At 42.5% G+C, this 26,074-nt stretch overlaps 1 long non-coding RNA gene across 1 annotated transcript; it reads left to right on the top strand.

Moving 5' to 3' along the window:
• The first annotated feature begins 13,089 nt into the window (after positions 1-13,089).
• Positions 13,090-16,693, top strand: LOC138674286 (uncharacterized). The gene is made up of 3 exons (XR_011320580.1): positions 13,090-13,243; positions 14,216-14,291; positions 16,580-16,693. It is a non-coding gene; the product is annotated as an uncharacterized lncRNA (long non-coding RNA).
• Positions 16,694-26,074: the final 9,381 nt, after the last annotated feature.

Below are 26,074 nucleotides of genomic sequence, written 5' to 3'. Positions count from 1 at the left end.
CTAAAATTGCACGTTACAATTAAAACACATTGAACAAAAGCTGAAGCTGGCCTAAACATGAGATAGATGAGGGCTGAGCGTTCCTTTGAAGCTACTTCTTCCAACTCAGAAATAAAACTAATTGTTCTGCTTGGCTGTGATTTTGCGAAAATCATTGCCAAAAGGGTCCACCATGCGCTTATCTCCTAAAGACCAAAAGCGACTTGACCCTTATCTCCCACCAACAACATCTATTGGGGGAGAGTCCGATGGTCCCTGATACACATTGGACCAGGGGTCTCAAACTGCATTCCTCGAGGGCCGCAAGCCATGGGTGTTTTCAAGATTTCCTTAGCATTGCACAAGGTGTTGTAATCATTGTGTGTGTAGGTGATTAAATTATCACCTGTGCAGTACAAGGAAATCCTGAAAACATGACCTGTTTGCGGCCCTTGAGGAAAGCAGTTTGAGACCTCTGCATTAGACTGTCACTCCATCTTGTTGATATTGATGGATAGTCTGACTTTTGTCTAATATAGAGGACCTTAAGATGCAAACACATCTTAATGTATTAAGTTGCATCTCAAAACAGGTGTGCACCGGGAAATCAAGCCTACTATAATTTATGCCACTTTCTGCCATAAATTAAAGTAAAATTGTAAGGTTATACTGTATGTGAAGCCGTCCTTTTCAGTCAAAGCTCCCCCCATTTTTAAGTGTTAGGCCGGTGTCACACTTGCGAGTTCCTCGCATCAATATGCGGCACAGCCGCCGGCACTTGGGACCGGAGTATGCGGCTGCATAGAAATACATGCAGCTGAACGCTCCGCTCCGAGTGCCGGCGGCTGTGCCGGGTATTGATGCGATAGACTTGCGCGAGTTTCTCGCATCACACTCGCAAGTGTGACCCCCGTCCTTAAAGCTCGCCTCCTTCCCATGCCTTCACACTGAACCCTGCTCAGATTAGACCATTTCCAGTTCATTAGATCTAGTGGTCTGTGTGACAATTGCAAGTATTTTTCTTATAAATAATACTTTAAAATGACACTTGGTGTTAAAACCTAAGTTAAACAATTTCTGTGGACACTTTCCCTTTAGATCACTTTCACTATATCCGAGATGCAAATGCATATTGTTTGTATTGTGAAGTATAAATTTGGATAGTGACGTAGCTATTTAGCGTAAATCTCCAGCTAAAACAATATTATATACACATTTACAATATTAACCATAGTTGTTTAAAAACACTTTGGTCTTGATTCCTCAAGCAGTTTTTTGGCAGTATGGTTACTACCCACAATGAGTTTTTAGAGTTTTTTTATGCGGTGTATTTAAAAAAAATGCAAGTAACCTATTTAACTTAAAACTCCATTTGAGTGTTTTTTTTTTTTTTTTTTTCACTGCTGGAGTGGTGCTTTAAACACCTGTCCTCTGCCCCCGGTCATATACTCATCCTTCTGCGTCTTCACAGTTTTTCGGAGCCCGTCCGGTCCTGTGGCATCATTTGTGAGTGTAGCATTTGAGTAGCCGGAATTCAGAAACTAAGTCACAAGCTCTCAATGCAAGTCTATGAAAGCCAGAACGTGGCTCTCCTAGACTTACAATGATTAGTGACCTCTGGCTCGCTCCATGAAACACTGGAGTAGCCAGCAGGTCACAATCTGCAGGAAATGGACCGTACTGGCAGCAAAAACAGGTGAAAACACCGGAGTTGAGTATCAGACAAGGGGCAGGAAACTTGAATTTTAAGCACCACTTCAGCGATTAAATTAAAAAAAAAACACTGGAGTGGTGCTTTAATGGGTGCAGAAAATCTGCCATATCAAAAACTCACCAAAAGCTCATCATGGGAACGTTGCCAAATACTGCATGAAATTTTAACAACACAAAAAGAGGGATCAAAAAGGGGGTATGCAAATTTAGAGGATCACCAATCACGATAAATAATTTATTGCATCAAGTATATAAAAAAGGTTAAAAATATTTAAGTCCAATGGCTATATAAAATTTAATGCTGGGTATGTAAAAAATACAGCAATCACTCACCTGCTCTGCAAAAAGATAATAATGATAAAGTTCCACCATACAATGTAATAAGATAATAAACGACAAATCCAATATAGTGAGGTGATAACCGAAAAATAATGAATCAAGAATGCAAATAAGTGCAACTAACTCAAACCCTGAGGCTGGAGACACACTAGTGATTTTAAAATCGGTCCGATTTTGTTCCTGCAAAGTCTGATGAGTGTAATCCAAGTGTCATGTGAGTTCCATGCGCTTTTCATGTACAGTAAGTACAATCCGATTTTTCACACCTAGCATCCGATTTACATCCGATAGCAATGTGATTTTTTTTTTTTAACTGTAAATTTGTATTAAAGTTTTACAAATTTTTAACAAAAGGACGTGAGTCCCGACAAACAATTACATTCAGAATCACCATACAAAAAATGGAGAAAGAGAATATTAGAAAGGTTACAACACCCAAATCAAACACTAGGTAGAATCATCCAACAATATACAGAAAAATTAGATAAGAAAGATATCTTGGATATTGTGTAAATGCACCTCACATAGACAGACAAAAAGACAGGACTCGCACCCATAAGGTAGGGAAAAGGAGGGATGCAGGTTCCAAACAGTACTAAATGATCGCAAAAAGCCTAACCATTTCTCTGAGCCCAGTAGTAATCCCAAACGGAGTCAATTCTATCCACTCTCGCTCCTAAAAGAGCTGCCATGTATTCCTTCCTACGAATGTCATTTATTCTATACAATAAATGCTGATGGGAAGGAGGAGAAGTCTGCCTCCAGTGAAGGGCGATTAAACACCTCGCCTCTGTAAGGATATGTAATAACAACTTGGCTGAGTTTTTTTCCCATCCCCTTGGGGGAAATATTTAACAAATATATAAACAGGTCAAACCCACCTCGACATAAAGAATCCTACTAATCAATACTCTCACTTTGTCCCAAAAACCTGTCATCACTGGACAAGACCAAAAATGTGGTATTAGGTTCCCACCCAGGGCCGGACTGGCCATTGGGCAATTCTGGCAAATGCCAGAAGGGCCTGTCTGGCTGTGGGCTGCCTTGTCTGCTACATTGTTAACAGAATCGATGTTCTCAGGACACCCATACTGTTAACAGTTGTGATGAAGCACAAGGTCACTGACTCCGTCACTTACCCCAGTATGCCATGGGTATCATTTGAAATATTGGTCTTGTAGTAAATCTTTCTTTCCTCCATCCAGGGTAATATTAGTAATAGATCCCATCTGGTTCTTGGGGACGGGGACAACTTGGGCCTGTGTGGTTTCAAATGCCAGGGCTGAATTTCCACCCCAGTCCGTACCTGTTTCCACCTCAGAAACGCAAAATCAGCATAGATTTGAGAGTAGAGGGTTCAATCTGTGGAGGAGGTCATTTGTGTGATACCAGAACATCAGTTTTTTTTACTGATTTTTCTTATAAAGAGTACAAATGGAGGACTTAGCAGCTTTATCCCAAATAATGTGCCCACTTTGAGGTGATATCCCCCTTCCCAGAATAGACTCCCATCTGCTCATGTTGATGTTTAGTTGTTTTGAGGAAAGCTCAAAATCTTATATATTTCTGAAATTTGTCCTTTAGTCAACGGCCCTTTTCTGTAAATCCTCTTGAAGGCAGTCAGTAAAGAGACCTTTAATACTTCTTAAAGCGAGGAAGCAAAGTGCTTAATCTGCAAATACTGGAAGAACTTTTTACTAGAGGTGGCAAACTTGGATTTGACAGCATCAAATGTGAGAAGCTCCAGCGTGTCCCCGTCTACTAGATCCGCAAACCCAAATAATCTTGCAGAGGTCCATGGATTAACTATTGCATGATCCCTACTATTTGGTAACAAGAGCTGGAATATGAATGAGATCATTGTCGAGTTAGGGAGGCCAAACTGAACCTCTTCATACAAGAAAGCCATATCTCCCTCGTAAACACCATTAAACCCAGCAAAGTCATCGGCATGCTAGATGACCATAATAGCGAATTCGGATTACTTGGAGCTAGCCATAATTTTTCTATTTCGGTCCATTTGTTGTATGCCCATAATGAAGCCCACGAAGGAATCCTACGTAAATGTGCGGCCCAGTAGTATTTAATAATGTCTGGGACTGAGAGGCCCCCTTGTGATTTATGAGAGACAAGGACATGCTTGGACATCCGTTGACGCTTATCATTCCAAATGAACCTCATCATGGCTGCTTTGTGGGACTTTAGTTCACTCATGGGGACTTTAAACAGTAAAGTCTCAAAAAAATAAATAAACTTAGGAAGGAGCGACATTTTAATTGAATGGATATGGCCTATTAAAGAAAGCGAGAGCGGTTTCCATTTTTGCATTAGTCTCCTTAAGTAACTCAAAAGTGGCGGAAAGTTGGTGCTAAATAGGTTACCGTAGGAAGAAGCCAGGTTAACTCCTAGATATTTAATAGCCTCAGACTTCCATCTGAATTTAAAGTTTTGCTTTAAATTATCAAATATATCAGGAGGGATTTTTAATGGTAGGGCTTCTGTTTTTGAAGTATTCAGTTTATGCCGCAATAGTTTCCCATACTTTTTTAAATCCTACATAAGGTTAGGTAGTGTAATATGGGGATTGGTTAGGGTTAAAAGGACGTCATCTGCAAATAAGGAGAACTTAAACATTTTGTTCCTAACCTCAATTCCTGATATGTTAGGATTTTGTCTTATCATTGCCGCCAGCGGTTCTATACGCAAGACATATAGTAGGGGCAACAGGCGGCATCCCTGTCAGTTGTCATTTGATATTTTGAATGAGGGAGAGGAGTGGAAAGGAAGCTTATTTGAGGCTGAAGGGGAACTGTAAAGAAAGGACCCAGCTGTCAAGAAAGGACCCGAAATGTAAAAAATCTTCAAGGTCTCAAAAAGGATGGACCAATTTAGGTGGTCAAATGCTTTCTCCGCATCTAGGAACTATGAGGGACTGTAGATTATTTCTATTGGCAACTTCTATCAAATCTATTGCCCGTCTGGTATTATCTCCCCCTGACAATTAAGGACAAAACCCACATGATCCTTATTAATAAGCTGAGGAAGCCAACCGTTAAGCCTGTTGGCTAGTATACGAGTGAAAATCCGAGTTTAGTAACTCAGTTGGATGATAATTTGAACAATCTAAAGGATCCTTCCTTGGTTTTCGGATGAGAATTAGATAAGAATGTGATAACTTATCTGGAATGGGAGAGCCCTCCAAAAAGGAGTTAAACAGCCTGACCATGCGGGGACAAAGCTCCTCCGCAAAGGTTTTGAAATATAAATACGTCAGCCCATCTTGTCCTGGGGATTTACCCAAATCCTTCACAAAATATCCACAACCTCCTCTTGCATCACCTGCTAATTGAGAGACAATAAGCCATCAGAAAGGAGAACTGGGAGATTTAGATTTGATAACAATTTTTCCAATGCAATATTTCTATCAGTCCTATTTATGGGGACAGTATCGTGTAGGTTATAGAATTTACTATTATAATGGATCTTGCCATCTGCCCCTCTCAAGGCCTGGGGATGAGAGTTCAAAGTTCTATCCTTCAATATTTTAGCTAAAACCATGGGCATTATTACCTTTTTTGTAATATTTTTCTTTTGTATAAAGAAGATTTTTTTCAACTTTACGCATTGAAAAGTCTTTTAGTTTGTTTCTAATCCCCACAACCTTATTTAAAACCTTCGTGGAGGACGAAATAGTTAACCTACGTTTTTCCTTAATTAATTGAGAGGTTAATTTATTGAGTTTGAATTTAGCATTTTAAAAAAATCTGTAACCTTCTTTCATACAATATCCCCTTCATGATGGCCTTGTGAGCTTCCCACAGGACTGAAGAAGTGGAAACCGACCCTTCGTTCAAATGGAAGAAGTCAGTGAGATGGTCCAATAAGGTCTTCCAGATATTTGGGTCCTTAATTAGAAACTCGTTCAATTGCCAGTGACAAGCCCAGGTACATAGTTGAGTGGTCCAACGCAACCGGGGCATGGTCAGACCAAGTAATTTGACCCATCTCAACCTTCTCCAACGTCTTAAGAGTCAACATATTTGCAAAAAAGAAATCTGTTCTGGTATGGGTGTGATGAGGGGGAGAGTAAAAGGAGAGGGCCCTGTCCCCGGGATGGTCTATTCTCCATAAATCAAATAAGGAATTTGTCCTAATTAGTTTTCTAAAGTCTCTCGCCATTCTAATTAGATTTTGTGGTGGAGGTTTATTATTGACAGATTGTCTATCAAATATCTCTGAAAAAGGGACATTAAACTCGCCACCCACCAATAAGGCTGCCAGTTTAAGTTTTTGAATCAGGGAAAAAACTTTTCGCAGAAATTTGCTCTGACCAGTATTTGGAGCGTAAAGGTTGCAAAGAATGATGGACCTACCCCTCAGAGAGGCCTCTAAAATTACAAATTGCCGCAGGATCAATATGTGTCTTGTTCACTTGCAAGGTGCAACCTGATGATATTAAAATTGCCACTCCCCCTCTCTTATTATCATTGAAAGCAGAGTAGGACACAGGAAAGGAGTTAAAGGCAAACTTGAAAGTGCCCGACTTATCATAATGAGTCTCTAGCAGAAAAACTATATCGGCCCTCTGAGACTTCAATTCCTGAAGGGTGGTCCTCCTTTTTCTAGGGGAGTTAAGTTCCTTAGCGTTCAATGATGCTATGCATGTCATGATGTATTATTAAATTACTCACATGTAGGATGGGAGTAATTTAATCATACCCTGAAACCCTCCTCTCTCCTAATGCCGCCAGTATACAGTGATGTACCATACCTTCTTGGATGTTCTGTGTCACCTGCTCTAGATACTGCATCTGGATGAATGGATAGGGAAGAAACACCAGGAAAGGGGAAAGACGAGGAGAACATAGAGAAGAAAAAAGAAAAAAAAGAAAGAAATTGCTAACTTTACAAAATAAAGAGCCATAATTCCCGAGAACAAATAACTTGGTCTGTGACTATACCTGTGGAACAAATTAAACCCACCAGGTAGGAAACCCCCCACCCCCCCTGTAGCCACAGAGGAAATTTTCAGGGAGGCGAAGCCTAGCGTTTAACCCACACAGAGAGAAAAAGAGATATCTCCAAAAATAAGTCAAAGGAAAACTATCCTCTACTGCAGGGCAAACCAGGGCTCCCCCAGGGAAATATCTTCAATATCTTGGGGAATTACCCACTTACAAAAAAAAAAATTCGGCTTCCATATACTTAAGAAATATTAGAAAAACGAGCCTGCAGAGGCTAATACTTTTAAAGGTATATAAATGACATCTATAAGCTGAATCTTGCATTACAGGAAGAGAAAAAAGTATATATCAGATTAAGTTAAGTCAAATAGGTCAGCGAAGTCCATTTTTGGGTACTCCTCTCTTGTCACCTCTGCTACTCAGATGATCCTTTTTTCTTTTTGAGTCCAAACCGGAGGTAGAGGTGGATCCCCAGAGGTAGGAATATCCCAGTCTGCCATCTTTGGAACCTGGAGCCCCAATGTATCACAAAAGGCTGGAAGGTCCTCCAGGGAGCACAATGTCTCCAAGACCCCTCTCTCCGAGCTGTTAGAGCAAAGGGGAAAGCCCACCTGTAAGGGATTTTAAGGTCTTTCAGGATGGACAGCAAAGGCCTGAGGATTCTTCTTTTTTGCAATATAATGTGAGACAAGTCAGTAAATAATTGAATTGCGGTATCCATATACAATATCTCCTTCTGGGACCTGGCTTTCGTCATAATTCTTTCATTGGTTTCAAAATCAACAGATAATGTCTTGTGGACATGGTGTTCATCCCTTAGGCTGTAGGGCTCGATCAAATTTAATGGGCGTTGAGGCTGAGTCTCCTAGTATGGAGTTAAAGATGTCCTGTAGAAATATTTTAGTATTTTCCTGTTCATTAGATTCAGGGACACATCTCACCCCAATATTACATCTCCTGCCCCTATTATCCAAGTCCTCCAGCTGAAACTGAAGGTCTCTAACCGTTTCTGCTGCAAAATAGATGTCTGGTGCAGCTCAGCCATATAGGATCTGGTGAAGTTGTGTTCCCCCTCCAATGAATCAATCCTGCCTGACAAAAGCTGCAGGCTCTTACGCACACAGGCAATTTCAGACCTGCATGTGTCTTTAACCTTCGCTATTAAAGCTTTAAAGTCTTGCTTTGACAGAAAATGTGAAAAGAACCTCATCCATTGTGGGGGAAGGAGCTCATCCATGTGCTCTCTTTCCTCATCAGAGGACCCCTCCATATAGTCACTCCCATCATCCTCATAAGTGGTTCTTGGGGTTAACGTAGGGGGACCCATTTAGGAACTTAATACCCCTTTTTCCCAATGTTACTGCTCCCTTCTATGGGGTCACCATACCTTCAGGCAATAACGCAGGCTCTGCAACTTTAGCCTGGTCAGGAGTGGGGAAGAGGTGGCCTCCATCAGATGCATGTGGCAATCTGCCATTTTGGGAATCATAAAGTTCAGGGAAATCATTATCTGCAGGATCCCATCAGTGTAGCGCTGCCTTGGGGCTTCTCCCACAGTTGCATCTTCCTCACCGCCTGTGGCCCCGGCGTCCGCCGGGCCCGAATGCCGTTTTCCCACATCCAGGGTGCCGCGAGCCGCAACCTCCTGGGATCCTTTAGCCGCCTCCTTCTCCTGACAAGATGGCACCCGGACTGCGGTGCCACTTTGCTCTCGCAGGAGGAAGACATGCAAAGCAGTCGCAGAGCCAGCAGACACCGCTCCAGAGAGTGCAGGAGTTTTCACCTTCCAGGGACCCATCGGGGAGTGCGACAGAGCCCTGGGCTGTTCAGCTGGTAAGTGGAGATGCCTGGCTGGAGCTCTGCAGCCGCTCATCTTCTCAGTCCAACATCCGGACACGCCACCCGCAATGTGATTTTAACTTGAGCTTTTACATATTCTCTATGTCATTTACCCATAATTTTCAAAGGAAAAATATTCTTCAAAACACATAGATAGACTAACAGCTGGCAATTCATCTGCCGCATATAGTAAAATCACAGCGTGACAGGTTAGCATACTATAGATATAAAGAGGTCACTGATGGCTATATATATTTATACCGTGACCACATACAGTGTAAATAATTTATATGTATATATATATATATATATAATATAAATAATATAAAAGGAGCTTCTGTTTATTAGCCCATCATGGCGACATTTCGATTAAAAAAGGGACACATTTATAAGATTATCTCAGCAAAGGGAATTTTTTAAAACACATCCAATTGTGGAACTTATTATTATTATTATACCAAGATGTATTGATTAATATCTACTTTGTGAGAAAACCACTTTACAGTCATGGCCAAAAGTATTGACACTCCTGCAATTCTGTCAGATAATACTCATTTTCTTCCTGAAAATGATTGCAAACACAAATTCTTTGTTATTATTATCTTCATTTAATTTGTCTTAAATGAAAAAACACAAAAAGAATTGTCCTAAAGCCAAATTGGATATAATTCCACACCGAACATAAAAAAGGGGGTGGACAAAAGTATTGGCACTGTTCGAAAAATCATGTGATGCTTCTCTAATTTGTGTAATTAACAGCACCTGTAACTTACCTGTGGCACCTAACAGGTGTTGGCAATGACTAAATCACACTTGTAGCCAGTGGACATGGATTAAAGTTGATTCAACCTCTGTCCTGTGTCCTTGTGTGTACCACATTGAGCATGGAGAAAAGAAAGAAGACCAAAGAACTGTCTGAGGACTTGAGAAACCAAATTGTGAGGAAGCATGAGCAATCTCAAGGCTGCAAGTCCATCTCCAAAGACCTGAATGTTCCTGTGTCTACCGTGCGCAGTGTCATCAAGAAGTTTAAAGCCCATGGCACTGTGGCTAACCTCCCTAGATGTGGATGGAAAAGAAAATTGACAAGAGATTTCAACGCAAGATTGTGCGCATGTTGGATAAAGAACCTCGACTAACATTCAAACAAGTTCAAGCTGCCCTGCAGTCCGAGGGTACAACAGTGTCAACCCGTACTATCCGTCGGCGTCTGAATGAAAAGGGACTGTATGGTAGGAGACCCAGGAATACCCCACTTCTTCCACCGAGACATAAAAAAGCCAGGCTGGAGTTTGCCAAAACTTACCTAAAAAAGCCTAAAACGTTTTGGAAGAATGTTCTCTGGTCAGATGAGACAAAAGTAGAGCTTTTTGGGCAAAGGCATCAATATAGAGTTTACAGGAGAAAAAAATGGTATTCAAAGAAAAGAACACGGTTCCTACAGTCAAACATGGCAGAGGTTCCCTGATGTTTTGGGGTTGCTTTGCTGCCTCTGGCACTGGACTGCTTGACCGTGTGCATGGCATTATGAAGTCTGAAGACTACCAACAAATTTTGCAGCATAATGTAGGGCCCAGTGTGAGAAAGCTGGGTCTCCCTCAGAGGTCATGGGTCTTTCAGCAGGACAATGACCCAAAACAGTTCAAAAAGCACTAGAAAATGGTTTGAGAGAAAGCACTGGAGACTTCTAAGGTGGCCAGCAATGAGTCCAGACCTGAATCCCATAGAACACCTGTGGGGAGATCTAAAAATGTCAGTTTGGAGAAGGCACCCTTCAAATATCAGGGACCTGGAGCAATTTGCCAAAGAAGAATGGTCTAAAATTCCAGCAGAGCATTGTAAGAAACTCATTGATGGTTACCGGAAGCGGTTGGTCGCAGTTATTTTGGCTAAAGGTTGTGCAACCAAGTATTAGGCTGAGGGTGCCAATACTTTTGTCTGGCCCATATTTGGAGTTTTGTGTGAAATGATCAATGTTTTGCTTTTTGCTTCATTCTCTTTTGTGTTTTTTCATTTAAGACAAATTAAATGAAGATAATAATACCAAATAATTTGTGTTTGCAATCATTTTCAGGAAGAAACTGAGTATTATCTGACAGAATTGCAGGGGTGTCAATACTTTTGGCCATGACTGTAATACAAAACACAAGTATTCATGCATTGTGACCCATATATGCATATTTTTGCCTATCATTAATATGGGAGAGTCTATGTTTTGTAATATTTGAAAGGACTGTTATGTATTAGATCTAAACACATTTTTTGTTCCCATATCTATTAAAGTACAAAATCTTAGGTGCCAGTCCCAAAGCTGTCATTACTACTTTACTGCAAGTATTCAGTTATGTTAACACAGTAAGTACAGCCTTTTTACTTTTTTTTTTCAACTAAATTTTTAGTTTACTGTCATATGTAAATTTATTGAACTCCATTTACAAAATTTACAGAATGAATCAAGATACATAAAAACGTTTCGAGCCTCTTTGCTACCTGTCTCAGGCTACAGTACGCTCCCAGGATGAGCTGTTGGCGAGATTTTAATGTTGCAGATTTTCTGCACCATTTCTGCACCTAGAAAATAAATTAGGTTACTTGGGTTTTTATTGCGTTTTAGACTGCTTCTTTTTACATGGGTTTTTAGTGCGTTTTTTTGTCTTTTCTTGATATGTCATGTTTTAAATAAAGCTGCTTTTGATTTGATATTTCTTGATATTTGCCTTTGACAAATCTTTATTGATACAGTCATGTGTGATGCGTATCCACTGTGGAAACGCACTAAGGGTATGTTCACACTGGGCGTTTTTGCTGCTTTTTATGCTAATCAGCTGCTTTTTACAGTACCAGCAAAGCCTATGAGATTTCAGAAATCTCATGCACACAGCTTGGCTTTTTTGTCTTCAGGATTTTGTGCTTTGCTGCTTTTTTTGGACATAGAGCATGTCACTTCTTTCATCATTTTTGCAGCGTTTTTTCACCCATTGGCTTGAATGGGTGTTGAAAAAACGCAGGTATGATTATTTTCAGCTTTTTTTGCTGCAGAAAAGTCATGGACATTAGCGTGGACAAAGAGACACAAGTTAGTCGCACCAAAGCTGCACCAAAAAATGCACCAAAAACGTACCTAAACCTGTGTTTTTGCAGCAGCTTCTTTCCTGCCAAGAAATCAGGTTTTGCTGCAGAAAAAAAAAGCAGCAAAAATGCCCAGTTTGAACCTACCCTAAATATGTGTATGCGCTTTTTTACGTGAGGATTTTCTGCATCTAATACAAGACTATGGGAAATATCTGCGCATAAAACTCAGCATAAGAGAAATGACATGGAGCGGACTTGAAACCGGCACCGCAGGTCAGTTTATTCTTGGTAAGAAAGAAGCACAGTGGCGGCAGCAAAAATACACAGCGTCAAAAAGTCACCAAAAACCTCATCGTGGGCACACAGCCTATGCATGGGATGAGTGATAACTTGCGGACTGCTTGCGCTCCCACTGCTGAGACCCCACCCATTTGGAGACCGGAGTAAGATCTCTGGAGTAGCAAATGCTTGTCATGAATTTAACATTTTTGTGTAGCATCACTTTGTGCCAAATCTTTGCGAACTCTTCAAAGCTTTTTACTCCAGTATTTGATAAATCATATTCAATATATGGAGCAGAGGAGGGCATGCTCGATCACCATTTCATTCAGACAGGGCACTGCAGAGCCCTCCTCTCACAAATGATGGTTGTTTCTGCCTTAAAGGGACTCTGTCACCAGGTTTTTGCTACCCCATGTGAGAGCAGCATGATGTAGGGTCAGAGACCCTGATTCCAGCAATGTTTAATCTGATAAAATCACTGTTTTTCCAGAAATAGATTATCATTAGAGGACGAGTAAACTTGCTGCCAAGTAGTCTTCCATAATCATAAACTCTGTATAACACCCCCCCCACCATTTATTGGCAGCTTCCTACACATATTCAATGTATAGAGCAAGCTGCCAATCAGAGGTGCTGGTGAGTAGGTTTATTAGTCCTCTAGTGATAATCCCCTGCTGATAAAACAGTGATTTTATCAAAACTACAACAAGCAGCCTAGTAAGTGATACATCACTGGAATCGGCGTCTTCATCTCTACATTATGTTGCTCTCAGTTTAGGTGGCAAAAACCTGGTGACAGATTCCCTTTAAATAGGTAATAACTTGCTATCTTGGTATAACCGCTTTAACTCAAATGTTGAATGACATCTTCCTGCTCTTTCATAGAAATTTGTGTCACTTAAAATGGAGATATATCTATCTACCGTCAATCTTTGGACAGAGTCAAATCAATGTGTCATAGCAGAAAACGTAAGTGACACCCTAGAAAACTTCATTGATTGTCTCTCGGGATTATCCTCCGACAAGAAAAGCTTCAATATTGCTTTATTAATAATGTAAGTATTATTATTATTTATTATTATAGCACCATTTATTCCATGGCGCTTTATATGTGCGGAGGGGTATACATAATAAAAACAAATACATAAATCTTAAACAATAAAAGTTACGACTGGTACATAAGGAGAGCGGACCCTGCCCGCGAGGGCTCACAATCTACAAGGGATGGGTGAGGATACAGTAGGTGAGGGCAGAGCGGGTCGTGCAGTGGTTTGGTGGATCGGTGGTTACTGCAGGTTGTAGGCTTGTCGGAAGAGGTGGTTCTTCAGATTCCTTTTGAAGGTTTCGATGGTAGGTGAGAGTCTGATATGTTGTGGTAGAGGGTTCCAGAGCAGGGGTGATACGCGAGACAAATCTTGCATACGATTGTGGGAAGAGGAGATAAGAGGGAAGTAGAGAAGGAGATCCTGTGAGGATCGGAGGTTGCGTGCAGGAAAGTACCGGGAGACGAGGTCACAGATGTTTGGAGGAGACAGGTTGTGGATGGCTTTGTATGCCATGGTTAGGGTTTTGAACTAGAAGCTATGGGTAATGGGGAGCCAGTGAAGGGATTGACAGAGGGGAGAGGCCGGGGAATAGTGGGGGGACAGATGGATTAGTCGGGCAGCAGAGTGTAGAATAGATTGGAAGTGTGCGAGAGTGTTAGAAGGCAGGCCACAAAACAGGAGGTTGCAGTAGTTAAGGCGGGAGATGATGAGGGCGTGAACTAGAGTTTTCGTAGATTTTGGTTGAGGAATGTAGGGATCCGGGAAATATTTTTGATTTGAAGTCAGCAGGAAGTAGAAAGGGCTTGAATATGTGGTTTGAAGGAGAGATCAAAGTCAAGGATTACACCGAGGCAGCCTTGTGGGACTGGGGCGAGTGAGCAGCCATTTAAGCATTTATTTCCTGTTCATCTCTTCTTAAGGGGACTCTTTCACGGTGGTCTGAATAGTAGGTGCTAAACCATTTTTTTTTCTGTTTATTAGTGATGGACAAGATTCTGAAGTTGGGAAAACCTATTATGGACAGATGTGCTCCAACAACAATGGAGCAGTAGTTACGGTACGAGAAATTTCTACATGAGCATATAATTCCACATGAGAGGTTACCATAGAAATTGTCCGAATATAGCGCATAATTCCAAGTGTTCACATTGTTAGGAGTGTTTATTATGTGATGATGATTAACATGATTGCTGATTATGATAATTGTGAGCATAATGATCATCACCGTTATTATTATCATTGGTATTGTTAGTCGCAGGTGACATGATTATTATGATTACATTTATGAAAGTTCGGGAAATTCCAATAGGCGGTACGCAGATTGAAATACAGAAACGTCAAACTGAACCACTTTGTGGAACAATCACCACACAGATCAGGGTCTGGATTTTCTCAATAGGAAGCAAAATATGGAACACATCTCCAGCTTTGAAATATCATGGTAATGATTTGTGATGAACCATGGTCTGGGGTACTAAAGAGGATAGAAGCAGTAAATTGAATAAAGTTCCTTTTAAAACCTTCCTTTAGAGCCCATATATTTAGAGATGGGTGAATCACTTCAAGGCAATTTGAATTAACCTCAAATTTCACCTCAAAACTTTGACTTGCCAGGATCCAAATTTTTATGTCAATTTGCACAATTCCGCCTCCATTTTGCTGGATTCAAAAGGCTCCAGAAAGTTTTAAGAATTTAATATTACCCAATCCTCACCTGTTTTCTTTGGTCTGGTCACCGGTGCAGTCTTCTTTGGGCCATCTTTGATGTCTTTTGGCACCCGGCATCTTTGGCATCTCCATGATAGGCATCACACATCATCATAGTCATCATGTGCATCACACATCATCATGGCATTGGAGTGTAGTCAGCACTTGAGATGATGAAGATGCCAGGCACTGGAAAACCTTGCAAATGGACCAGCGAATACCTCACTGGTGACTGCACAGAAGATTATGTCCGGATAGAGTGGCTCTGTGCGGTGGGACAGGTGAGGGCTGGGTAAGTATAATTTTTTACTACATATGTTTATTAAGCTCTGGGATTAGGAAAGACTTCAGAGCAAAATAATGTCCAGTAAATTTTTAGTAAAGAAATGTGATACAAATCTACTTTCCTGGACAAATTCAAGTTGACTGGCAAAACTAAATGTTCGCTCATCATTAGTAATAACCAATAATTTAGGCACAACCAAATAGTATATGTAAGGTCGCCAGGGTGGTAGTTGTGGCAACGGGCTGTAGTGTTCCCACACCCTGGCGCCCTACAGATGAAATACAATGTCCTTTCTGCTGCATGTGCAGCATACGCAACAATACACTCACATTTACTGTGAGAGTCCCCTCAGCTTCTGTCACTCCGGCTCAGCGTTCCTGAGCTTCACAAACCAGTCCAGAGACAAAGTTCTTTTGCAACGGTTTAATTTTACTAAGCAGGAGTGTATCCATCACATTTGCAGCACAACGTACATAGAGCGGCATCTCTCAAGCTTTCCCTGCCTTCCTGGCAGGCTCTATTCTTCCTGACAACTCTATCTCTCTTCTGTCAATCCCTGCCTCGCTTCTGGACAATCTCTGTCCCATCCATGCCTTCAGTCCCACCAGCTTCCTGCCATTCCCTCGTCCGGTTTCAGTAGGAAAAGGTGCCAGGTTCACCATCTCAGCTTCACCTGCCCCCGTTGGAGACCCCGGATCCCTCTTGGAACGGTCCTGTCTAAGATGATAGCCGATTGCACGACTCTCAGCCTGGGGCCCCTTCCTGCCGTAGCAGCTTTATCCCCACAGCTGGCAGACTGTCTCTCTCACTGCTGCTTCTTACTCCCTGCCCTGGGCAAGGCTGCCTGGGCTCTGTTGCCTAACCAGGAAGTCTCTACCCCATATTCTATTGCTCTACACTGCACTACTCTAACTCCTCCCCCTGGAAAACCCCTATGCTACCTGTACCTAAACTAACACTCCTAATCTTTATCTCTAATATGCGCCCCTCTATTCTAGCCCCACTATTGTTCTATACTACCTTATATCCTATCCTAGCCCTAATTTTATACACAACACACAGTACATTTACATTACAGTACATGACACACATCAATTACATTCACATTAATGAACATTAGGGAACCACACACAATTAGTAGACCAAAGATTGGGGAAGCATATGAGGGTCCCCGTCACCTCCTTACATATACGCTAGATGCCAATTCAAGGGCCATCAACAAATGAAATGTGTTACCTCTGAATGCACTAGGTGAAAACATACTTCTGACAATAAAGTATACAGCTATTGGTATAATGTGAATGACAAAAGTGCATTACTAAAACTTTTACTTTTTTTTTTTAACTATGCAGTTTTCAGCAGGATTGTCCTTGGTGACATTCTCCTCCCGTATTTCTCATATCTTGGGTCACAATTTGGGGATGCTGCACCATGACTCCACAGAATGTACCTGTCCAGATTCCCCCTGTATCATGGATGTCAACATGATGTAAAGTCTGTTTTTTATTTGTGATTATATACACTGTGTTGTAGAATGGGATTCACGCAAACTGAGTTTTCTTGAATAATTGTAAATCTGTGTGTGCAAAAATGAAAACTAGATTTGTCCTGCTGAACATAAACACTGAGCATAATGTGAATTTAATGTATATGTACAATACAGTCCAAAAGTTTGGAGACACCTTCTCTTTAAAGATTTTTCTGTATTTTCATGACTATGAAAATTGTAAATTCACACTGAAGGCATCAAAACTATCAATTAACACATGTGGAATTATGTACTTAACAAAAAAGTGTGAAACAACTGAAAATATGTCTTATATTCTAGGTTCTTCAAAGTAGCCACCTTTTGCTTTGATGACTGCTTTGCATACTCTTGGCATTCTCTTGATGAGCTTCATGAGGTAGTCACCGGGAATGGTTTTCACTTCACAGGTGTGCCCTGTCAGGTTTAATAAGTGGGATTTCTTGCCTTATAAATAGGGTTGGGACCATCAGTTGTGTTGAACAGAAGTCTGGTGGATACACAGCTGATAGTCCTACTGAATAGACTGTTAGAATTTGTATTATGGCAAGAAAAAAGCAGCTAAGTAAAGAAAAACGAGTGGCCATCATTACTTTAAGAAATAAAGGTCAGTCAGTACGAAAAATTGGGAAAACTTTGAAAGTGTCAAAGATGCACAAAACATCAAGCGCTACAAAGAAACTGGCTCACATGAGGACCGCCCCAGGAAAGGAAGACCAAGAGTCACCTCTGCTTCTGATGATAAGTTTATCTGAGCCACCAGCCTCAGAAATCGCAGGTTAACAGCAGCTCAGATTAGAGACCAGGTCAATGCCACACAGAGTTCTAGCAGCAGACACATCTCTACAACAACTGTTAAGAGGAGACTTTGTGCAGCAGGCCTTCATGGTACAATAGCTGCTAGGAAACCACTGCTAAGGACAGGTAACAAGCAGAAGAGACTTGTCTGGGCTAAAGGGTGGTTTGCACGTTAATGACCAGGCCAATTTTTACAATTCTGACCACTGTTCCTTTATGAGGTTATAACTCTGGAACGCTTCAACGGATCCTGGTGATTCTGACATTGTTTTCTCGTGACATATTGTACTTCATGATAGTGGTAAAATTGATTTGATATTACCTGCGTTTATTTGTGAAAAAAACACAATTTTCCAAATTTGAATTTGTATGCAATTAAATCACAGAGATATGTCACACAAAATATTTAATAAGTAACATTTCCCACATGTCTACTTTACATCAGCACAATTTTGGAACCAACATTTTTTTTGTTAGGGAGTTATAAGGGTTAAAAGTTCACCAGCAATTTCTCATTTTTACAACACCATTTTTTTTTAGGGACCACATCTCATTTGAAGTCATTTTGAGGGGTCTATATGATAGAAAATACCCAAGTGTGACACCATTCTAAAACTGCACCCCTCAAGGTGCTAAAAACCACATTTAAGAAGTTTATTAACCCTTCAGGTGTTTCACAGGAATTTTTGGAATGTTTAAATAAAAATGAACATTTAACTTTTTTTCACAATAAATTTACTTCAGCTCCAATTTGTTTTATTTTACCAAGGGTGACAAGAGAAAATGGACCCCAAAAGTTGTTGTACAATTTGTCCTGAGTACGCTGATACCCCATATGTGGGGGTTAACCACTGTTTGGGCGCATGACACAGCTCGGAAGCGAAGGAGGGCAAAATGCAAAATTGACAGGAATTGAGATGGGACGCCATGTTGCGTTTGGAGAGCCACTGATGTGCCTAAACATTGAAATCCCCCATAAGTGACATCATTTTGGAAAGTGGACCCCCTAAGGAACTTATCTAGAGGTGTGGTGAGCACTTTGACCCACCAAGTGCTTCACAGAAGTTTATAATGCAGAACCGTAAAAATAAAAAATCATATTTTTTCACCAAAATTATCTTTTTGCCCCCAATTTTTTATTTTCCCAAGGGTAAGAGAAGAAATTGGACCCCAAAAGTTGTTGTACAATTTGTCCTGAGTATGCTGATACCCCATATGTGGGGGTAAACCACTGTTTGGGCACATGGGAGAGCTCGGAAGGGAAGGAGCGCCGTTTGACTTATCAATGCAAAATTGACAGGAAATGAGATGGGACGCCATGTTGCATTTGGAGAGCCACAGATGTGCCTAAACATTGGAACCCCCCCCAAGTGACACCATTTTGAAAAGTAGACCCCCTAAGGAACTTATCTGGATGTGTGGTGAGCACTTTGACCCACCAAGGGCTTCACAGAAGTTTATAATGCAGAGCCATAAAAATAAAACAAAATTTTTTTCCCACAAAAATTATTTTTTAGCCCCCAGTTTTGTATTTTCCCGAGGGTAACAGGAGAAATTGGACCCCAAAAGTTGTTGTACAATTTGTCCTGAGTATGCTGATACCCCATATGTGGGGAAGAACCACCATTTGGGCACATGGGAGGGCTCGGAAGGGAAGGAGCGCCATTTGGAATGCAGACTTAGATGGAATGGTCTGCAGGCGTCACATTGCGTTTGCAGAGCCCCTAATGTACCTAAACAGTAGAAACCCCTCACAAGTGACACCATTTTGGAAAGTAAAGTAGACCCCCTAAGGAACTCATCTAAATGTGTTGTGAGAGCTTTGAACCCCCAAGTGTTTCACTACAGTTTATAACGCAGAGCCGTGCAAATAAAAAATATTTTTTTTCCACAAAAATTATTTTTTTGCCCCCAGTTTTGTATTTTTCCAAGGGTAACTGGAGAAATTGGACCCTAATTGTTGTTGTCCAATTTGTCCTGAGTATGCTGATACCCATTATGTGGGGGGGGGGGGGGGGGGAACCACCGTTTGAGCGCATGGCAGAGCTTGGAAGAGAAGGAGCATCATTTGGAATGCAGACTTAGAGGGATTGGTCTGCAGGCGTCACATTGCGTTTCCAGAGCCCCTAAAGTTTGATTTACTTTTATAGCGAGTTATTTAGCGGATTTTTATGATTGGCAGCCGTCACACACTGAAAGACGCTTTTTATTGCAAAAAATATTTTTTGCGCTACCACATTTTGGGAGCTATAATTTTTCCATATTTGAGTCCACAGAGTCATGTTAGATCTTGTTTTTTGCAGGACGAGTTAACGTTTTTATTGGTAACATTTTCGGGCATATGACATTTTTGATCGCTTTTTATTCCGATTTTTGGGAGGCAGAATGATCGAAAATCAGCTATTCATGAACTTCTTTTGGGGGAGGCGTTTATACCGTTCTGCGTTTGGTAAAATTGATAAAGCAGTTTTATTCTTCGGGTCAGTACGATTACAGCGATACCTCATTTATATTATTTTTTTATGTTTGGTGCTTTTATACGATAAAAACTATTTTATAGAAAAAATGATTATTTTTGCATCGCTTTATTCTGAGGACTATAACTTTTTTATTTTTTTGCTGATGATGCTGTATGGTGGCTCGTTTTTTGCGGGACAAGATGATGTTTTCAGCGGTACCATGGTTGTTTATATCAGTCTTTTTGATCGCGTGTTATTCCACTTTTTGTTCGGCGGTATGATAATAAAGCGTTGTTTTTTGCCTCGTTTTTTTTTTCTTACGGTGTTTACTGAAAGGGTTAACTAATGGGACAGTTTTATAGGTTGGGTCGTTACGGACGCGGCGATACTAAATATGTGTACTTTTATTGTTTTTTTCTTTTTATTTAGATAATGTATTTATGGGAATAATATATATATATATTTTTTCATTATTTAGGAATGTTTTTTTTTTTTTTTTACACATGTGGACATTTTTTTATTAACTTTTTTACTTTGTCCCAGGGGGGGACATCACAGATCACTGATCTGACAGTTTACACAGAACTCTGTCAGATCAGTGATCTGACTTAGAGCACTGCAGGCTTACCAAGCGCCTGCTCTGAGCAGGCACTTGGTAAGCCATCTCCTTCCCTGCAGGACCGCGGCCATCTTGGATCCGGGCCTGCAGCAAGGAAGGAAGGTAAGAGACCCTCACAGCAACGCGATCACATCGCGTTGCTGCGGGGGTCTCAGGGAAGCCCGCAGGGAACCCCTTCCCTGCGCGACGCTTCCCTATACCGCCGGCACACCGCGATCATGTTTGATCGTGGTGTGCCGGGGGTTAATGTGCCGGGGGCGGTCCGTGACCACTCCTGGCACATTGTGCCGGATGTCAGCTGCGATAGGCAGCTGACACCAGGACGCGATCGGCCGCGCTCCCCCCGTGAGCGTGGCCGATCGCTATGACGTACTATTCCGTCGAGGGTCAGATAGGCCCAGGGCACCTCGACGGGATAGTAAGTCTAAGGTCAGAGAGGGGTTAAAGCGGTATTCCCATCCCCAAGATCCTATCACAATATGTAGTAGGTGCAATAATAATAATATTAGCAAATGCCTCCAATTACAAATGTACTGTAGTATAGTTCTTCTGATTCGCTATGTCTCTTGTTGTGAATTCTGTGGCAGAGTTCACTCCTGTGGTCACAAGTGGTACTTCGGCTGATTCTCTCTGGCAGCTTCCGTTTGTGGAGGAAAGTGGTACTGCAGCTTCTGAGTTTCCTCCCTCAGGTGATCTGGTGAGGTCGTTAGCTGCTTCTCTACTTAACTCCACCTGATGCTTTGATCCATGCTTCCTGTCAATGTTCCAGTGTTGGACTGCATAGCTAAGTGCTTCTCTGCTATTTGTTGCTATTTTTTCTGTCCAGCTTGTCTATTTGTTTTGCTGGAAGCTCTGGGACGCAAAGGGCAGTGGCGTAACTACCGCGGTCGCAGCGGTCGCCAGTGCGACCGGGCCCGGCAGGTCAGGGGCCCGGGCCCGGCAGGCAGGCTCGGACTGGCAGTGCCGCCCCCCGCTCCAGGGCCCCCCCCCCGCCGCCGCCACTGCCTTGAATACTCACCCTGCTCCAGCGATGGTCTCGGCGTCTGCACTGCAGCTCGTTCCTGCTTGAGCGGTCACGTGACACCGCTCATTAAGATCATGAATATGCGCATATTCATGATCTTAATGAACGGTGTCACATGACCGCTCAAGCAGGAAGAAGGTGCTGCGCCGGCGCCGCCGCCTGGAGTCGGGACAGAGCGCGAGGGATGTTGGCACGGCCATGCAGTGGGAAGACAGGTGAGTATGAGGGCCGGGGGGACGGGGGATGAAGGAGGACATAAGCCGGCGCGCCGAGCAGGAGCGGAGAGATAAGCCTGCATACAGGGGGGAATATAAGCCATGCAGGGGGGAATATAAGCCATGCAGGGGGGGATATGAGCCATGCAGGGGGGAATATAAGCCATGCAGGGGGGGGATATGAGCCATGCAGGGGGGAATATGAGCCATGCAGGGGGGAATATGAGCCATGCAGGGGGGAATATGAGCCATGCAGGGGGGAATATAAGCCATGCAGGGGGGGATATGAGCCATGCAGGGGGGAATATAAGCCATGCAGGGGGGGATATGAGCCATGCAGGGGGGAATATGAGCCATGCAGGGGGGAATATGAGCCATGCAGGGGGGAATATGAGCCATGCAGAGGGGAATATAAGCCATGCATACAGGGGGGGGGGAATATGAGCCATGCATACAGGGGGGAATATAAGCCATGCATATAGGGGCGGAATATGAGCCATGCATACAGGGGGGGAATATGAGCCATGCATACATGGGGAGATATGAGTCATGCATGCAGGAGGGGTAATATGAGCTATGTATATGGGATAGGAGGGAGATGAGCCATGCATACAGGAGGGGGGTCATTATACAGTATTGAGCATCATGTGTGGCCGTTATACAGTATGGAGCATCATTTGTGGTCATTATACAGTATTGAGCATTATGTGGGATCATTATACAGTATGGAGAACTGTGTGGCCGTTATACACTATGGAGCACTATGTGTGGGTGGTCATTATACAGTATGGAGCACTGTCTGGCCATTATACAGTATGGAGCAATGTGTGGCCATTATACACTATGGAGCATCATGTGTGGCCATTATACACTATGGAGCATCATGTGTGGCCATTATACAGTATGCAGCATCATGTGTGGCCATTATACAGTATTGAGCATCATGTGTGGCCATTATTCTATGGGGGTTACATTGAGTTGTATGGCAGGGCTGCAGGGGGGGGGCCCATTTGGAAGTTCGCACCGGGGCCCCTAACTTTGTAGTTACGCCACTGGCAAAGGGTGTACCTCCGTGCCGTTAGTTCGGTACGGAGGGTCTTTTTGCCCCCTTTGCGTGGTTTTCTTTAGGGTTTTGTGTAGACCGCAAAGTTATCTTTCCTATCCTCGTTCTGTCTAGAATATCGGGCCTCACTTTGCTGAATCTATTTCATCCCTACGTTTGTCTTTTCATCTTGCTCACAGTCATTTTATGTGGGGGGCTGCCTTTTCCTTTGGGGTATTTCTCTGAGGCAAGGTAGGCTTATTTTTCTATCTTCAGGCTAGTTAGTTTCTCAGGCTGTGCCGAGTTGCATAGGGAGCGTTAGGCGCAATCCACAGCTGCCTCTAGTTGTGTTTGGAGAGGATCAGGAATTGCGGTCTACAGAGTTTCCACGTCTCAGAGCTCGTTCTATTATTTTGGGTTATTGTCAGATCACTGTATGTGCTCTGATCGCTATGTACATTGTGTTACTGAATTGCCTTTCATAACAGTACAGGAAGCCAAAAGTACTAATGATTCTCAATAGAGGGAAAAAAGAAGTTCTGAGACCATTTTTTTTCCTTTGCACTGTGATTTGTCTTTTTTTTCCCCTAGACATTTGGGTGGTTCAGGACACAGGTGTTACAATGGACATTAAAGGTCTGTCTTCATGTGTAGATCAGCTCACGGCAAGAGTTCAAGATATTCAAAATTTTGTGGTTCAGAATTCTTTGTTAGAACCGAGAATTCCTATTCCAGATTTGTTTTTTGGAGATAGAACTAAATTTCTGAGTTTCAAGAATAATTGTAAACTGTTTCTGGCTTTGAAACCTCGCTCTTCTGGTGACTCAGCGCAACAGGTTAGGATTGTCATTTCTTTTTTGCGTGGCGACCCTCAGGTCTGGGCATTTTCTCTTGCGTCAGGAGATCCTGCATTGAGTGATATCGATGCGTTTTTCCTGGCGCTTGGATTGCTGTACGATGAGCCTAATTCAGTAGATCAGGCAGAAAGAAATTTGCTGGCTCTTTGTCAGGCTCAGGATGAGATAGAGCTATATTGCCAGAAATTTAGAAAATGGTCCGTGCTCACTCAATGGAATGAATCTGCGCTTGCAGCCATTTTCAGAAAGGGTCTCTCTGAAGCCATTAAGGATGTCATGGTGGGATTTCCTATGCCCGCTGGTTTGAATGAGTCTATGTCTTTGGCCATTCAGATCGGTCGACGCTTGCGTGAGCGTAAATCTGTGTACCATTTGGCAGTATTACCTGAGATTAAACCTGAGCCTATGCAGTGCGATAGGACTATGACCAGAGTTGAACGGCAAGAACACAGACGTCTGAATGGGCTGTGTTTCTACTGTGGTGATTCCACTCATGCTATCTCTGATTGTCCTAAGCGCACTAAGCGGTTCGCTAGGTCTGCCGCCATTGGTACTGTACAGTCAAAATTTCTTCTGTCCGTTACCTTGATATGCTCCTTGTCGTCGTATTCTGTCATGGCGTTTGTGGATTCAGGTGCTGCCCTGAATTTGATGGACTTGGATTATGCTAAACGTTGTGGATTTTTATTGGAGCCCTTGCAGTGTCCTATTCCATTGAGAGGAATTGATGCTACACCTTTGGCCAAGAATAAGCCTCAATACTGGACCCAGCTGACCATGTGCATGGCTCCTGCACATCAGGAGGTTATTCGCTTTCTGGTGTTGCATAATCTGCATGATGTGGTCGTGTTGGGGTTGCCATGGCTACAAGCCCATAATCCAGTATTGGATTGGAATTCCATGTTGGTGTCCAGCTGGGGTTGTCAGGGGGTACATTGTGATGTTCCATTTCTGTCAAGTTTGTCATCCACCCCTTCTGAGGTTCCAGAGTTCTTGTCTGATTCCCGGGATGTATTTGATGAGCCCAAGTCCGATGCCCTGCCTCCGCATAGGGATTGTGATTGTGCTATCAATTTGATTCCTGGTAGTAAATTCCCAAAAGGTCAACTGTTTAATTTATCCGTGCCTGAGCACACCGCTATGCGCAGTTATGTGAAGGAATCCCTGGAGAAGGGGCATATTCGCCCGTCATCGTCGCCATTGGGAGCAGGGTTCTTTTTTGTAGCCAAGAAGGATGGTTCGCTGAGACCGTGTATAGATTACCGCCTTCTTAATAAGATCACTGTTAAATTTCAGTACCCCTTGCCGTTGTTATCTGATTTGTTTGCTCGGATTAAGGGGGCTAGTTGGTTCACTAAGATAGATCTTCGTGGTGCGTATAATCTGGTGAGAATCAGGCAAGGCGATGAATGGAAAACTGCATTTAATACGCCCGAGGGTCATTTTGAGTATCTAGTGATGCCGTTCGGACTTGCCAATGCTCCATCAGTGTTTCAATCCTTTATGCATGACATCTTCCGTGAGTACCTGGATAAATTCCTGATTGTGTACTTGGATGACATTTTGATCTTCTCGGATGATTGGGAGTCTCATGTGAAGCAGGTCAGAATGGTTTTTCAGGTCCTGCGTGCTAATTCTTTGTTCGTGAAGGGATCAAAGTGTCTCTTTGGTGTGCAGAAGGTTTCATTTTTGGGGTTCATCTTTTCCCCTTCTACTATCGAGATGGATCCGGTTAAGGTCCAAGCCATCCATGATTGGACTCAGCCGACATCTCTGAAAAGTCTGCAAAAGTTCCTGGGCTTTGCTAATTTTTATCGTCGCTTCATCTGCAATTTTTCTAGTGTTGCCAAACCATTGACCGATTTGACCAAGAAGGGTGCTGATTTGGTCAATTGGTCTTCTGCTGCTGTGGAAGCTTTTCAAGAGTTGAAGCGTCGTTTTTCTTCTGCCCCTGTGTTGTGTCAACCAGATGTTTCTCTTCCGTTCCAGGTCGAGGTTGATGCTTCTGAGATTGGAGCAGGGGCTGTTTTGTCACAGAGAGGTTCTGGTTGCTCAGTGATGAAACCATGCGCTTTCTTTTCCAGGAAGTTTTCACCTGCTGAGCGAAATTATGATGTGGGCAACCGAGAGTTGCTGGCCATGAAGTGGGCATTCGAGGAGTGGCGTCATTGGCTTGAAGGAGCTAAGCATCGCGTGGTGGTATTGACTGATCATAAGAACTTGACTTATCTCGAGTCTGCCAAGCGCTTGAATCCTAGACAAGCTCGTTGGTCGTTGTTTTTTGCCCGTTTTGACTTTGTGATTTCGT

The sequence above is a fragment of the Ranitomeya imitator genome, chromosome 4 (genome assembly GCF_032444005.1).
Source record: "Ranitomeya imitator isolate aRanImi1 chromosome 4, aRanImi1.pri, whole genome shotgun sequence".
NCBI classification, from domain to species: Eukaryota; Metazoa; Chordata; class Amphibia; order Anura; family Dendrobatidae; genus Ranitomeya; species Ranitomeya imitator.
The sequence above is the reverse complement of the archived record's forward strand: the minus strand, read 5'-3'. Positions and strand labels throughout refer to the sequence as shown.